Here is a 13937-nt window from a genome sequence, read left to right as displayed (position 1 = left end):
GGGACAACAGGCCGAGGGATGATCCAATGAGATTTATTAAAGCAGGGAGCATACAACATCAAATATCCATAATGTCCTTCAAGTCCACCAGAAGTCCACAATAAGCCCAAGGAAATAAACAGATCTGGAGGTGCTTTCCAGTAATCCCGCACCCGATAAACGAAACAATAGTCCTTCCACGAGTCCAACAGAACAGATTCGGGGGCACCTCCAGATAATCCTTGTGCCAGCTAACAAAGCAATGGTCCACATGAGTCCAAGGGATCCCAAAACAATCTCACGAACGACGAGATATGTCCTCAGCTCAAGTCTCATCCCGTACGCTTCCGCAGTCACAGATGGACGTGGGGTCTTGCCTCAGCTAAGAATCCCCACTCCTTCCCCTTTAAGGATCAACTCACATCTGATCTCAAAAATAAGAATGGATTATCTGAGCTCCTGGGATCCGCCCATGAAGGGGGGTAGGGGTCACACCTTCTATTCAATGGTTGGGTCCACCTGAAGATTCTAGACTGGTCGGCTCCTCTTAGTCTATCAAGTATGTACATATGACTAGCCACCTGCTGTGAGAAAGAATGGCTATTCTTCACTAGTGGTGTTGACAAACCTTAATTACATTATAGCTTAGGGCTGCAAGTATTGGGGGAAGGAGACATATTGTTACAGGTGAACTCCCAGCACAAGAAAATACATAAATTACAGCTAATAGAAACCAGAGAACAGTTACATACATCAAATGGCATATTATTCAAATACAGGACAGGGCAAAAGTACATATCATGACAGACATGTCTCTAAATATTAGGAAAAAAAACAATAATTCTATCAACTGTTTTTATCTTAACCAGAAAGAAAACACTTAAGCAAATACAAAAGAAGATTAAAACACATGTAAGTTTGTATGTTAGTAAAATCATAAGAGTAAGTTCAAAACAATTTTCAAGCACATATCATACTGGCAGCAGTGGGATGAAAGCACATGCAAATTTTGTCTGTTTTCATAATTATAAGAATAAGATCAAAAGATTTTCAAGAACTCATACTGCTGAGTCATACTCAGCATGATTAAGTAGGCTTCCTTAGAGTAAGTGAAGTACATTTGACAACATTTAAAATTAGTGCATGTTGGAAAAAGGGCATGTCTCTAAACATTAGGAAAAACCAATGATTCTATCAACGGTCTTTATCTTAACTGAAAACCGAAAAATCATACAAATACAAAAGAAGATTAGATCACATGCTAATTTGCATGTTAGCAAAATCATAAGAATAAGTACAAAAACATTTCAAGACCTCATAATACTGGCAGCAGTGGGATTAAAGCATATGCTAATTTTGTATGTTAGCATAGTTATAAGAATAAGATAAAAAGGTTTTAAGGAACTCTTACTACTGGCAGCAGTGGGATTTGAACCTACAGGTCTGTTGTAAAATGGTTAAGTCTCTAAACAATAGGAAAAACCAATGAATCTATCAACTGTCTTTTCCTAAACAGAAATCCACACACTCATGCAAATACAAAATCATAAGAATTAGATCAAAAGGTTCTGAAGACCTACTGGCAGCAGTGGGATTTGAACCAACGCCTCTGAAGAGACTGGAGCCTTAATCCAGCGCCTTAGACTGCTCGGCCATGCTACCTTTAGCAGCATGATTTTTAAGATTCCTTATCTTAACTGAAAACCTTTAAATTATACAAATACAAAAGATTAAATCACATGTTAATTTGCATGTTAGCAAAATCATAAGAATAAGTACAAAAACATTTCAAGACCGCATAATACTGGCAGCAGTGGGATTAAAGCATATGTTAATTTTGTATGTTAGCGTATGTATAAGAATAAGATAAAAAGGTTTTAAGGAACTCTTACTACTGGCAGCAGTGGGATTTAAACCTACAGGTCTGTTGTAAAATGGTTAAGTCTCTAAACAATAGGAAAAAACAATGATTCTACCAACTGTCTTTTCCTAAACAGAAACCCACACACTCATGCAAATACAAAATCATTTGAATTAGATCAAAATGTTCTGAAGACCTACTGGCAGCAGTGGGATTTGAACCCACGCCTCTGAAGAGACTGGAGCCTTAATCCAGCGCCTTAGACCGCTCGGCCATGCTACCTTAATATACTACATGAAAAAAGCTTCCTTAGAGTAAGTTTAGTGAATTTTCCTACATTTTAACTTCTTCAAGGTGTAAAATGGATAGGTCTCTAAGCAAAAAGGAAAAAGCAATGATTCTATCTACTGTCTTTTGCAAAACAGCAAAGCATGGACTCATACAAATACAAAATAATAAAACACATGCTAATTTTTCTATTAGCAAAATCATAAATATAAGCTAAAAAGTTTCAAAGTAAAATTACACTGGCAGCAGTGGGATTTGAACCCACGCCTCCAAAGAGACTGGAGCCTAAATCCAGCGCCTTAGACCACTCGGCCATGCTACCTTTAACAGCATGATTTTTACGATTCCTTATCTTAACTGAAAACCGCAAAATTATACAAATACAAAAGATTAAATCACATGTTAATTTGCATGTTAGCAAAATCATAAGAATAAGTACAAAAACATTTCAAGACCGCATAATACTGGCAGCAGTGGGATTAAAGCATATGCTAATTTTGTATGTTAGCATAATTATAAGAATAAGATAACAAGGTTTAACATAGCATAATGTTCTAGAATAGTCTGTTTAATCGCCGCATACTCACAGTTCCCCCGAGGGTCCATAGCTCTATAGGCTTCAGCAGCTCCACCCTCTAAGAACCCCACAAGATGTCGAACTCGCTCCCTTTCCAGGACTTCCATTAATCAATACTGATGCTCAAAGTCCTGGAAGAAGCCCTCAATGTCGCCTGCAGCCTCATTAAAGGGCTTAAAGTCTTTGTGGGACACTCTGGGGAGTTCCCTCATGGTGGGTGCTGAGGTTACAGTCTGTCTGGAGCTTCTAGCTGCTTCCAAAGCGATCTGCTCCAGCAATGCCATCTCCTGAGCTCTGTGAATGGCCTTCCTCTTATCGTCTATGGTGGCCTCTTCTCCCAGAAATGCCAACTCCTCCTCGTACCACACAACCCACTGACTTTTTTGGGTATTTACCTCCGGCTGCAGTCTTTCCTCCATTTGCTGTGAGGATCCTTCCTCAGTGTCATCTTGCAGGCGAACTCCTTCCAAAGCCTCAATTAGCTGCTCCTTGGAGAGTCCTTTAAAACGGACTCCTACTTCATGGGCGTTTGTTTGTAGGTTCATCGCAGTCCAGCTCTTGTACTCTGCGGTGCTGGTTCCCAATGTTGATGGGCCTTTGTCCTCCATTCCTTCTGCTCTGATCCCACTGCTGCCAACCAGTTTGTGACGGGGTGTACAGCAGAGCAGGAAGGGACAACGGGCCGAGGGATGATCCAATGAGATTTATTAAAGCAGGGAGCATACAACATCAAATATCCATAATGTCCTTCAAGTCCACCAGAAGTCCACAATAAGCCCAAGTAAATAAACAGATCTGGAGGTGCTTTCCAGTAATCCCGCACCCGATAAACGAAACAATAGTCCTTCCACGAGTCCAACAGAACAGATTCGGGGGCACCTCCCGATAATCCTTGTGCCAGCTAACAAAGCAATAGTCCACATGAGTCCAAGGGATGCCAAAACAATCTCACGAACGACGAGATATGTCCTCAGCTCAAGTCTCATCCCGTTCGCTTCCGCAGTCACAGATGGACGTGGGGTCTTGCCTCAGCTAAGAATCCCCACTCCTTCCCCTTTAAGGATCAACTCACATCTGATCTCAAAAATAAGAATGGATTGTCTGAGCTCCTGGGATCCGCCCATGAAGGGGGGTGGGGGTCACACCTTCTATTCAATGGTTGGGTCCACCTGAAGATTCTAGACTGGTCGGCTCCTCTTAGTCTATCTAGTATGTACATATGACTAGCCACCTGCTGTGAGAAGGAATGGCTATTCTTCACTAGTGGTGTTGACAAACCTTAATTACATTATAGCTTAGGGCTGCAAGTATTGGGGGAAGGAGACGTATTGTTACAGGTGAACTCCCAGCACAAGAAAATACATAAATTACAGCTAATAGAAACCAGAGAAAAGTTACATACATCAAATGGCATATTATTCAAATACAGGACAGGGCAAAAGTACATATCATGACAGACATGTCTCTAAATATTAGGAAAAAAACAATAATTCTATCAACTGTTTTTATCTTAACCAGAAAGAAAACACTTAAGCAAATACAAAAGAAGATTAAAACACATGTAAGTTTGTATGTTAGTAAAATCATAAGAGTACGTTCAAAACAATTTTCAAGCACTTATCATACTGGCAGCAGTGGGATGAAAGCACATGCAAATTTTGTCTGTTTTCATAATTATGAGAATAAGATCAAAAGATTTTCAAGAACTCATACTGCTGAGTCATACTCAGCATGATTAAGTAGGCTTCCTTAGAGTAAGTGAAGTACATTTGACAACATTTAAAATTAGTGCATGTTGGAAAAAGGGCATGTCTCTAAACATTAGGAAAAACCAATGATTCTATGAACGGTCTTTATCTTAACCGAAAACCGAAAAATCATACAAATACAAAAGAAGATTAGATCACATGCTAATTTTCATGTTAGCAAAATCATAAGAATAAGTACAAAAACATTTCAAGACCTCATAATACTGGCAGCAGTGGGATTAAAGCATATACTAATTTTGTATGTTAGCATAGTTATAAGAATAAGATAAAAAGGTTTTAAGGAACTCTTACTACTGGCAGCAGTGGGATTTGAACCTACAGGTCTGTTGTAAAATGGTTAAGTCTCTAAACAATAGGTAAAACCAATGATTCTATCAACTGTCTTTTCCTAAACAGAAATCCACACACTCATGCAAATACAAAATCATAAGAATTAGATCAAAAGGTTCTGAAGACCTACTGGCAGCAGTAGGATTTGAACCCACGTCTCTGAAGAGACTGGAGCCTTAATCCAGCCCCTTAGACCGCTCGGCCATGCTACCTTTAGCAGCATGATTTTTAAGATTCCTTATCTTAACTGAAAACCACAAAATTATACAAATACAAAAGATTAAATCACATGTTAATTTGCATGTTAGCAAAATCATAAGAATAAGTACAAAAACATTTCAAGACCGCATAATACTGGCAGCAGTGGGATTAAAGCATATGCTAATTTTGTATATTAGCGTATGTATAAGAATAAGATAAAAAGGTTTTAAGGAACTCTTACTACTGGCAGCAGTGGGATTTAAACCTACAGGTCTGTTGTAAAATGGTTAAGTCTCTAAACAATAGGAAAAAACAATGATTCTATCAACTGTCTTTTCCTAAACAGAAACCCACACACTCACGCAAATACAAAATCATTTGAATTAGATCAAAATGTTCTGAAGACCTACTGGCAGCAGTGGGGTTTGAACCCACGCCTCTGAAGAGACTGGAGCCTTAATCCAGCGCCTTAGACCGCTCAGCCATGCTACCCTAATTTACTACATAAAAAAAGCTTCCTTAGAGTAAGTTTAGTGAATTTTCCTACAGTTTAACTTCTTCAAGGTGGAAAATGGATAGGTCTCTAAGCAAAAAGGAAAAAGCAATGATTCTATCTACTGTCTTTTGCAAAACAGCAAAGCATGGACTCATAAAAATACCAAATAATAAAACACATGCTAATTTTTCTATTAGCAAAATCATAAATATAAGCTAAAAAGTTTCAAAGTAGAAATACACTGGCAGCAGTGGGATTTGAACCCACGCCTCCAAAGAGACTGGAGCCTAAGTCCAGCGCCTTAGACCACTCGGCCATGCTACCTTTAACAGCATGATTTTTACGATTCCTTATCTTAACTGAAAACCGCAAAATTATACAAATACAAAAGATTAAATCACATGTCAATTTGCATGTTAGCAAAATCATAAGAATAAGTACAAAAACATTTCAAGACCGCATAATACTGGCAGCAGTGGGATTAAAGCATATGCTAATTTTGTATGTTAGCATAATTATAAGAATAAGATAACAAGGTTTAACATAGCATAATGTTCTAGAATAGTCTGTTTAATCGCCGCATACTCACAGTTCCCCCGAGGGTCCATAGCTCTATAGGCTTCAGCAGCTCCACCCTCTAAGAACCCCACAAGATGTCGAACTCGCTCCCTTTCCGGGACTTCCATTAATCAACACTGATGCTCAAAGTCCTGGAAGAAGCCCTCAATGTCGCCTGCAGCCTCATTAAAGGGCTTAAAGTCTTTGTGGGACACTCTGGGGAGTTCCCTCATGGTGGGTGCTGAGGTTACAGTCTGTCTGGAGCTTCTAGCTGCTTCCAAAGCGATCTGCTCCAGCAATGCCATCTCCTGAGCTCTGTGAATGGCCTTCCTCTTATCGTCTATGGTGGCCTCTTCTCCCAGAAATGCCAACTCCTCCTCGTACCACACAACCCACTGACTTTTTTGGGTATTTACCTCCGGCTGCAGTCTTTCCTCCATTTGCTGTGAGGATCCTTCCTCAGTGTCATCTTGCAGGCGAACTCCTTCCAAAGCCTCAATTAGCTGCTCCTTGGAGAGTCCTTTAAAACGGACTCCTACTTCATGGGCGTTTGTTTGTAGGTTCATCGCAGTCCAGCTCTTGTACTCTGCGGTGCTGGTTCCCAATGTTGATGGGCCTTTGTCCTCCATTCCTTCTGCTCTGATCCCACTGCTGCCAACCAGTTTGTGACGGGGTGTACAGCAGAGCAGGAAGGGACAACGGGCCGAGGGATGATCCAATGAGATTTATTAAAGCAGGGAGCATACAACATCAAATATCCATAATGTCCTTCAAGTCCACCAGAAGTCCACAATAAGCCCAAGTAAATAAACAGATCTGGAGGTGCTTTCCAGTAATCCCGCACCCGATAAACGAAACAATAGTCCTTCCACGAGTCCAACAGAACAGATTTGGGGGCACCTCCCGATAATCCTTGTGCCAGCTAACAAAGCAATAGTCCACATGAGTCCAAGGGATGCCAAAACAATCTCACGAACGACGAGATATGTCCTCAGCTCAAGTCTCATCCCGTTCGCTTCCGCAGTCACAGATGGACGTGGGGTCTTGCCTCAGCTAAGAATCCCCACTCCTTCCCCTTTAAGGATCAACTCACATCTGATCTCAAAAATAAGAATGGATTATCTGAGCTCCTGGGATCCGCCCATGAAGGGGGGTAGGGGTCACACCTTCTATTCAATGGTTGGGTCCACCTGAAGATTCTAGACTGGTCGGTTCCTCTTAGTCTATTTAGTATGTACATATGACTAGCCACCTGCTGTGAGAAAGAATGGCTATTCTTCACTAGTGGTGTTGACAAACCTTAATTACATTATAGCTTAGGGCTGCAAGTATTGGGGGAAGGAGACATATTGTTACAGGTGAACTCCCAGCACAAGAAAATACATAAATTACAGCTAATAGAAACCAGAGAACAGTTACATACATCAAATGGCATATTATTCAAATACAGGACAGGGCAAAAGTACATATCATGACAGACATGTCTCTAAATATTAGGAAAAAAACAATAATTCTATCAACTGTTTTTATCTTAACCAGAAAGAAAACACTTAAGCAAATACAAAAGAAGATTAAAACACATGTAAGTTTGTATGTTAGTAAAATCATAAGAGTAAGTTCAAAACAATTTTCAAGCACATATCATACTGGCAGCAGTGGGATGAAAGCACATGCAAATTTTGTCTGTTTTCATAATTATAAGAATAAGATCAAAAGATTTTCAAGAACTCATACTGCTGAGTCATACTCAGCATGATTAAGTAGGCTTCCTTAGAGTAAGTGAAGTACATTTGACAACATTTAAAATTAGTGCATGTTGGAAAAAGGGCATGTCTCTAAACATTAGGAAAAACCAATGATTCTATCAACGGTCTTTATCTTAACTGAAAACCGAAAAATCATACAAATACAAAAGAAGATTAGATCACATGCTAATTTTCATGTTAGCAAAATCATAAGAATAAGTACAAAAACATTTCAAGACCTCATAATACTGGCAGCAGTGGGATTAAAGCATATGCTAATTTTGTATGTTAGCATAGTTATAAGAATAAGATAAAAAGGTTTTAAGGAACTCTTACTACTGGCAGCAGTGGGATTTGAACCTACAGGTCTGTTGTAAAATGGTTAAGTCTCTAAACAATAGGAAAAACCAACGATTCTATCAACTGTCTTTTCCTAAACAGAAATCCACACACTCATGCAAATACAAAATCATAAGAATTAGATCAAAAGGTTCTGAAGACCTACCGGCAGCAGTGGGATTTGAACCCACACCTCTGAAGAGACTGGAGCCTTAATCCAGCGCCTTAGACCGCTCGGCCATGCTACCTTTAGCAGCATGACTTTTAAGATTCCTTATCTTAACTGAAAACCACAAAATTATACAAATACAAAAGATTAAATCACATGTTAATTTGCATGTTAGCAAAATCATAAGAATAAGTACAAAAACATTTCAAGACCGCATAATACTGGCAGCAGTGGGATTAAAGCATATGCTAATTTTGTATATTAGCGTATGTATAAGAATAAGATAAAAAGGTTTTAAGGAACTCTTACTACTGGCAGCAGTGGGATTTAAACCTACAGGTCTGTTGTAAAATGGTTAAGTCTCTAAACAATAGGAAAAAACAATGATTCTATCAACTGTCTTTTCCTAAACAGAAACCCACACACTCATGCAAATACAAAATCATTTGAATTAGATCAAAATGTTCTAAAGACCTACTGTCAGCAGTGGGATTTGAACCCACGCCTCTGAAGAGACTGGAGCCTTAATCCAGCGCCTTAGACCACTCGGCCATGCTACCCTAATATACTATATAAAAAAAGCTTCCTTAGAGTAAGTTTAGTGAATTTTCCTACATTTTAACTTCTTCAAGGTGGAAAATGGATAGGTCTCTAAGCAAAAAGCAATGATTCTATCTACTGTCTTTTGCAAAACAGCAAAGCATGGACTCATACAAATACAAAATAATAAAACACATGCTAATTTTTCTATTAGCAAAATCATAAATATAAGCTAAAAAGTTTCAAAGTAGAAATACACTGGCATTTGAACCCACGCCTCCAAAGAGACTGGAGCCTAAGTCCAGCGCCTTAGACCACTCGGCCATGCTACCTTTAACAGCTTGATTTTTACGATTCCTTATCTTAACTGAAAACCGCAAAATTATACAAATACAAAAGATTAAATCACATGTTAATTTGCATGTTAGCAAAATCATAAGAATAAGTACAAAAACATTTCAAGACCGCATAATACTGGCAGCAGTGGGATTAAAGCATATGCTAATTTTGTATGTTAGCATAATTATAAGAATAAGATAACAAGGTTTAACATAGCATAATGTTCTAGAATAGTCTGTTTAGTCGCCGCATACTCACAGTTCCCCCGAGGGTCCATAGCTCTATAGGCTTCAGCAGCTCCACCCTCTAAGAACCCCACAAGATGTCGAACTCGCTCCCTTTCCGGGACTTCCATTAATCAACACTGATGCTCAAAGTCCTGGAAGAAGCCCTCAATGTCGCCTGCAGCCTCATTAAAGGGCTTAAAGTCTTTGTGGGACACTCTGGGGAGTTCCCTCATGGTGGGTGCTGAGGTTACAGTCTGTCTGGAGCTTCTAGCTGCTTCCAAAGCGATCTGCTCCAGCAATGCCATCTCCTGAGCTCTGTGAATGGCCTTCCTCTTATCGTCTATGGTGGCCTCTTCTCCCAGAAATGCCAACTCCTCCTCGTACCACACAACCCACTGACTTTTTTGGGTATTTACCTCCGGCTGCAGTCTTTCCTCCATTTGCTGTGAGGATCCTTCCTCAGTGTCATCTTGCAGGCGAACTAATTCCAAAGCCTCAATTAGCTGCTCCTTGGAGAGTCCTTTAAAACGGACTCCTACTTCATGGGCCTTTGTTTGTAGGTTCATCGCAGTCCAGCTCTTGTACTCTGCGGTGCTGGTTCCCAATGTTGATGGGCCTTTGTCCTCCATTCCTTCTGCTCTGATCCCACTGCTGCCAACCAGTTTGTGACGGGGTGTACAGCAGAGCAGGAAGGGACAACAGGCCGAGGGATGATCCAATGAGATTTATTAAAGCAGGGAGCATACAACATCAAATATCCATAATGTCCTTCAAGTCCACCAGAAGTCCACAATAAGCCCAAGTAAATAAACAGATCTGGAGGTGCTTTCCAGTAATCCCGCACCCGATAAACGAAACAATAGTCCTTCCACGAGTCCAACAGAACAGATTCGGGGGCACCTCCAGATAATCCTTGTGCCAGCTAACAAAGCAATAGTCCACATGAGTCCAAGGGATCCCAAAACAATCTCACGAACGACGAGATATGTCCTCAGCTCAAGTCTCATCCCGTACGCTTCCGCAGTCACAGATGGACGTGGGGTCTTGCCTCAGCTAAGAATCCCCACTCCTTCCCCTTTAAGGATCAACTCACATCTGATCTCAAAAATAAGAATGGATTATCTGAGCTCCTGGGATCCGCCCATGAAGGGGGGTAGGGGTCACACCTTCTATTCAATGGTTGGGTCCACCTGAAGATTCTAGACTGGTCGGCTCCTCTTAGTCTATCTAGTATGTACATATGACTAGCCACCTGCTGTGAGAAAGAATGGCTATTCTTCACTAGTGGTGTTGACAAACCTTAATTACATTATAGCTTAGGGCTGCAAGTATTGGGGGAAGGAGACATATTGTTACAGGTGAACTCCCTGCACAAGAAAATACATAAATTACAGCTAATAGAAACCAGAGAACAGTTACATACATCAAATGGCATATTATTCAAATACAGGACAGGGCAAAAGTACATATCATGACAGACATGTCTCTAAATATTAGGAAAAAAACAATAATTCTATCAACTGTTTTTATCTTAACCAGAAAGAAAACACTTAAGCAAATACAAAAGAAGATTAAAACACATGTAAGTTTGTATGTTAGTAAAATCATAAGAGTAAGTTCAAAACAATTTTCAAGCACATATCATACTGGCAGCAGTGGGATGAAAGCACATGCAAATTTTGTCTGTTTTCATAATTATAAGAATAAGATCAAAAGATTTTCAAGAACTCATACTGCTGAGTCATACTCAGCATGATTAAGTAGGCTTCCTTAGAGTAAGTGAAGTACATTTGACAACATTTAAAATTAGTGCATGTTGGAAAAAGGGCATGTCTCTAAACATTAGGAAAAACCAATGATTCTATCAACGGTCTTTATCTTAACCGAAAACCGAAAAATCATACAAATACAAAAGAAGATTAGATCACATGCTAATTTGCATGTTAGCAAAATCATAAGAATAAGTACAAAAACATTTCAAGACCTCATAATACTGGCAGCAGTGGGATTAAAGCATATGCTAATTTTGTATGTTAGCATAGTTATAAGAATAAGATAAAAAGGTTTTAAGGAACTCTTACTACTGGCAGCAGTGGGATTTGAACCTACAGGTCTGTTGTAAAATGGTTAAGTCTATAAACAATAGGAAAAACCAATGATTCTATCAACTGTCTTTTCCTAAACAGAAATCCACACACTCATGCAAATACAAAATCATAAGAATTAGATCAAAAGGTTCTGAAGACCTACTGGCAGCAGTGGGATTTGAACCCACGCCTCTGAAGAGACTGGAGCCTTAATACAGCGCCTTAGACCGCTCGGCCATGCTACCTTTAGCAGCATGATTTTTAAGATTCCTTATCTTAACTGAAAACCACAAAATGATACAAATACAAAAGATTAAATCACATGTTAATTTGCATGTTAGCAAAATCATAAGAATAAGTACAAAAACATTTCAAGACCGCATAATACTGGCAGCAGTGGGATTAAAGCATATGCTAATTTTGTATATTAGCGTATGTATAAGAATAAGATAAAAAGGTTTTAAGGAACTCTTACTACTGGCAGCAGTTTGATTTAAACCTACAGGTCTGTTGTAAAATGGTTAAGTCTCTAAACAATAGGAAAAAACAATGATTATATCAACTGTCTTTTCCTAAACAGAAACCCACACACTCATGCAAATACAAAATCATTTGAATTAGATCAAAATGTTCTAAAGACCTACTGGCAGCAGTGGGATTTGAACCCACGCCTCTGAAGAGACTGGAGCCTTAATCCAGCGCCTTAGACCGCTCGGCCATGCTACCCTAATATACTACATAAAAAAGCTTCCTTAGAGTAAGTTTAGTGAATTTTCCTACATTTTAACTTCTTCAAGGTGTAAAATGGATAGGTCTCTAAGCAAAAAGCAATGATTCTATCTACTGTCTTTTGCAAAACAGCAAAGCATGGACTCATACAAATACAAAATAATAAAACACATGCTAATTTTTCTATTAGCAAAATCATAAATATAAGCTAAAAAGTTTCAAAGTAAAATTACACTGGCAGCAGTGGGATTTGAACCCACGCCTCCAAAGAGACTGGAGCCTAAATCCAGCGCCTTAGACCACTCGGCCATGCTACCTTTAACAGCATGATTTTTACGATTCCTTATCTTAACTGAAAACCGCAAAATTATACAAATACAAAAGATTAAATCACATGTTAATTTGCATGTTAGCAAAATCATAAGAATAAGTACAAAAACATTTCAAGACCGCATAATACTGGCAGCAGTGGGATTAAAGCATATGCTAATTTTGTATGTTAGCATAATTATAAGAATAAGATAACAAGGTTTAACATAGCATAATGTTCTAGAATAGTCTGTTTAATCGCCGCATACTCACAGTTCCCCCGAGGGTCCATAGCTCTATAGGCTTCAGCAGCTCCACCCTCTAAGAACCCCACAAGATGTCGAACTCGCTCCCTTTCCAGGACTTCCATTAATCAATACTGATGCTCAAAGTCCTGGAAGAAGCCCTCAATGTCGCCTGCAGCCTCATTAAAGGGCTTAAAGTCTTTGTGGGACACTCTGGGGAGTTCCCTCATGGTGGGTGCTGAGGTTACAGTCTGTCTGGAGCTTCTAGCTGCTTCCAAAGCGATCTGCTCCAGCAATGCCATCTCCTGAGCTCTGTGAATGGCCTTCCTCTTATCGTCTATGGTGGCCTCTTCTCCCAGAAATGCCAACTCCTCCTCGTACCACACAACCCACTGACTTTTTTGGGTATTTACCTCCGGCTGCAGTCTTTCCTCCATTTGCTGTGAGGATCCTTCCTCAGTGTCATCTTGCAGGCGAACTCCTTCCAAAGCCTCAATTAGCTGCTCCTTGGAGAGTCCTTTAAAACGGACTCCTACTTCATGGGCGTTTGTTTGTAGGTTCATCGCAGTCCAGCTCTTGTACTCTGCGGTGCTGGTTCCCAATGTTGATGGGCCTTTGTCCTCCATTCCTTCTGCTCTGATCCCACTGCTGCCAACCAGTTTGTGACGGGGTGTACAGCAGAGCAGGAAGGGACAACGGGCCGAGGGATGATCCAATGAGATTTATTAAAGCAGGGAGCATACAACATCAAATATCCATAATGTCCTTCAAGTCCACCAGAAGTCCACAATAAGCCCAAGTAAATAAACAGATCTGGAGGTGCTTTCCAGTAATCCCGCACCCGATAAACGAAACAATAGTCCTTCCACGAGTCCAACAGAACAGATTCGGGGGCACCTCCCGATAATCCTTGTGCCAGCTAACAAAGCAATAGTCCACATGAGTCCAAGGGATGCCAAAACAATCTCACGAACGACGAGATATGTCCTCAGCTCAAGTCTCATCCCGTTCGCTTCCGCAGTCACAGATGGACGTGGGGTCTTGCCTCAGCTAAGAATCCCCACTCCTTCCCCTTTAAGGATCAACTCACATCTGATCTCAAAAATAAGAATGGATTGTCTGAGCTCCTGGGATCCGCCCATGAAGGGG

The 13937-nt window shown here is 40.1% G+C and overlaps 5 non-coding genes across 5 annotated transcripts; all 5 read right to left on the bottom strand.

Annotated features, from left to right (window-relative positions):
• Positions 1 to 2040: 2040 nt before the first annotated feature.
• Positions 2041 to 2122, bottom strand: TRNAL-AAG (transfer RNA leucine (anticodon AAG)). The gene has a single exon. It is a non-coding gene; the product is annotated as a tRNA-Leu (tRNA).
• A 246-nt stretch (positions 2123 to 2368) lies between these two features.
• TRNAL-UAG (transfer RNA leucine (anticodon UAG)) lies at positions 2369 to 2450 on the bottom strand. Its single transcript has one exon. It is a non-coding gene; the product is annotated as a tRNA-Leu (tRNA).
• Positions 2451 to 5743: 3293 nt separating this feature from the next.
• On the bottom strand, positions 5744 to 5825 carry TRNAL-UAG (transfer RNA leucine (anticodon UAG)). The gene has a single exon. It is a non-coding gene; the product is annotated as a tRNA-Leu (tRNA).
• Positions 5826 to 12149: 6324 nt separating this feature from the next.
• Positions 12150 to 12231, bottom strand: TRNAL-AAG (transfer RNA leucine (anticodon AAG)). The gene has a single exon. It is a non-coding gene; the product is annotated as a tRNA-Leu (tRNA).
• A 238-nt stretch (positions 12232 to 12469) lies between these two features.
• TRNAL-UAG (transfer RNA leucine (anticodon UAG)) lies at positions 12470 to 12551 on the bottom strand. The gene has a single exon. It is a non-coding gene; the product is annotated as a tRNA-Leu (tRNA).
• Positions 12552 to 13937: the final 1386 nt, after the last annotated feature.

This window comes from Ranitomeya imitator, chromosome 4 (genome assembly GCF_032444005.1).
Source record: "Ranitomeya imitator isolate aRanImi1 chromosome 4, aRanImi1.pri, whole genome shotgun sequence".
NCBI lineage: Eukaryota > Metazoa > Chordata > Amphibia > Anura > Dendrobatidae > Ranitomeya > Ranitomeya imitator.
The sequence above is the reverse complement of the archived record's forward strand: the minus strand, read 5'-3'. Positions and strand labels throughout refer to the sequence as shown.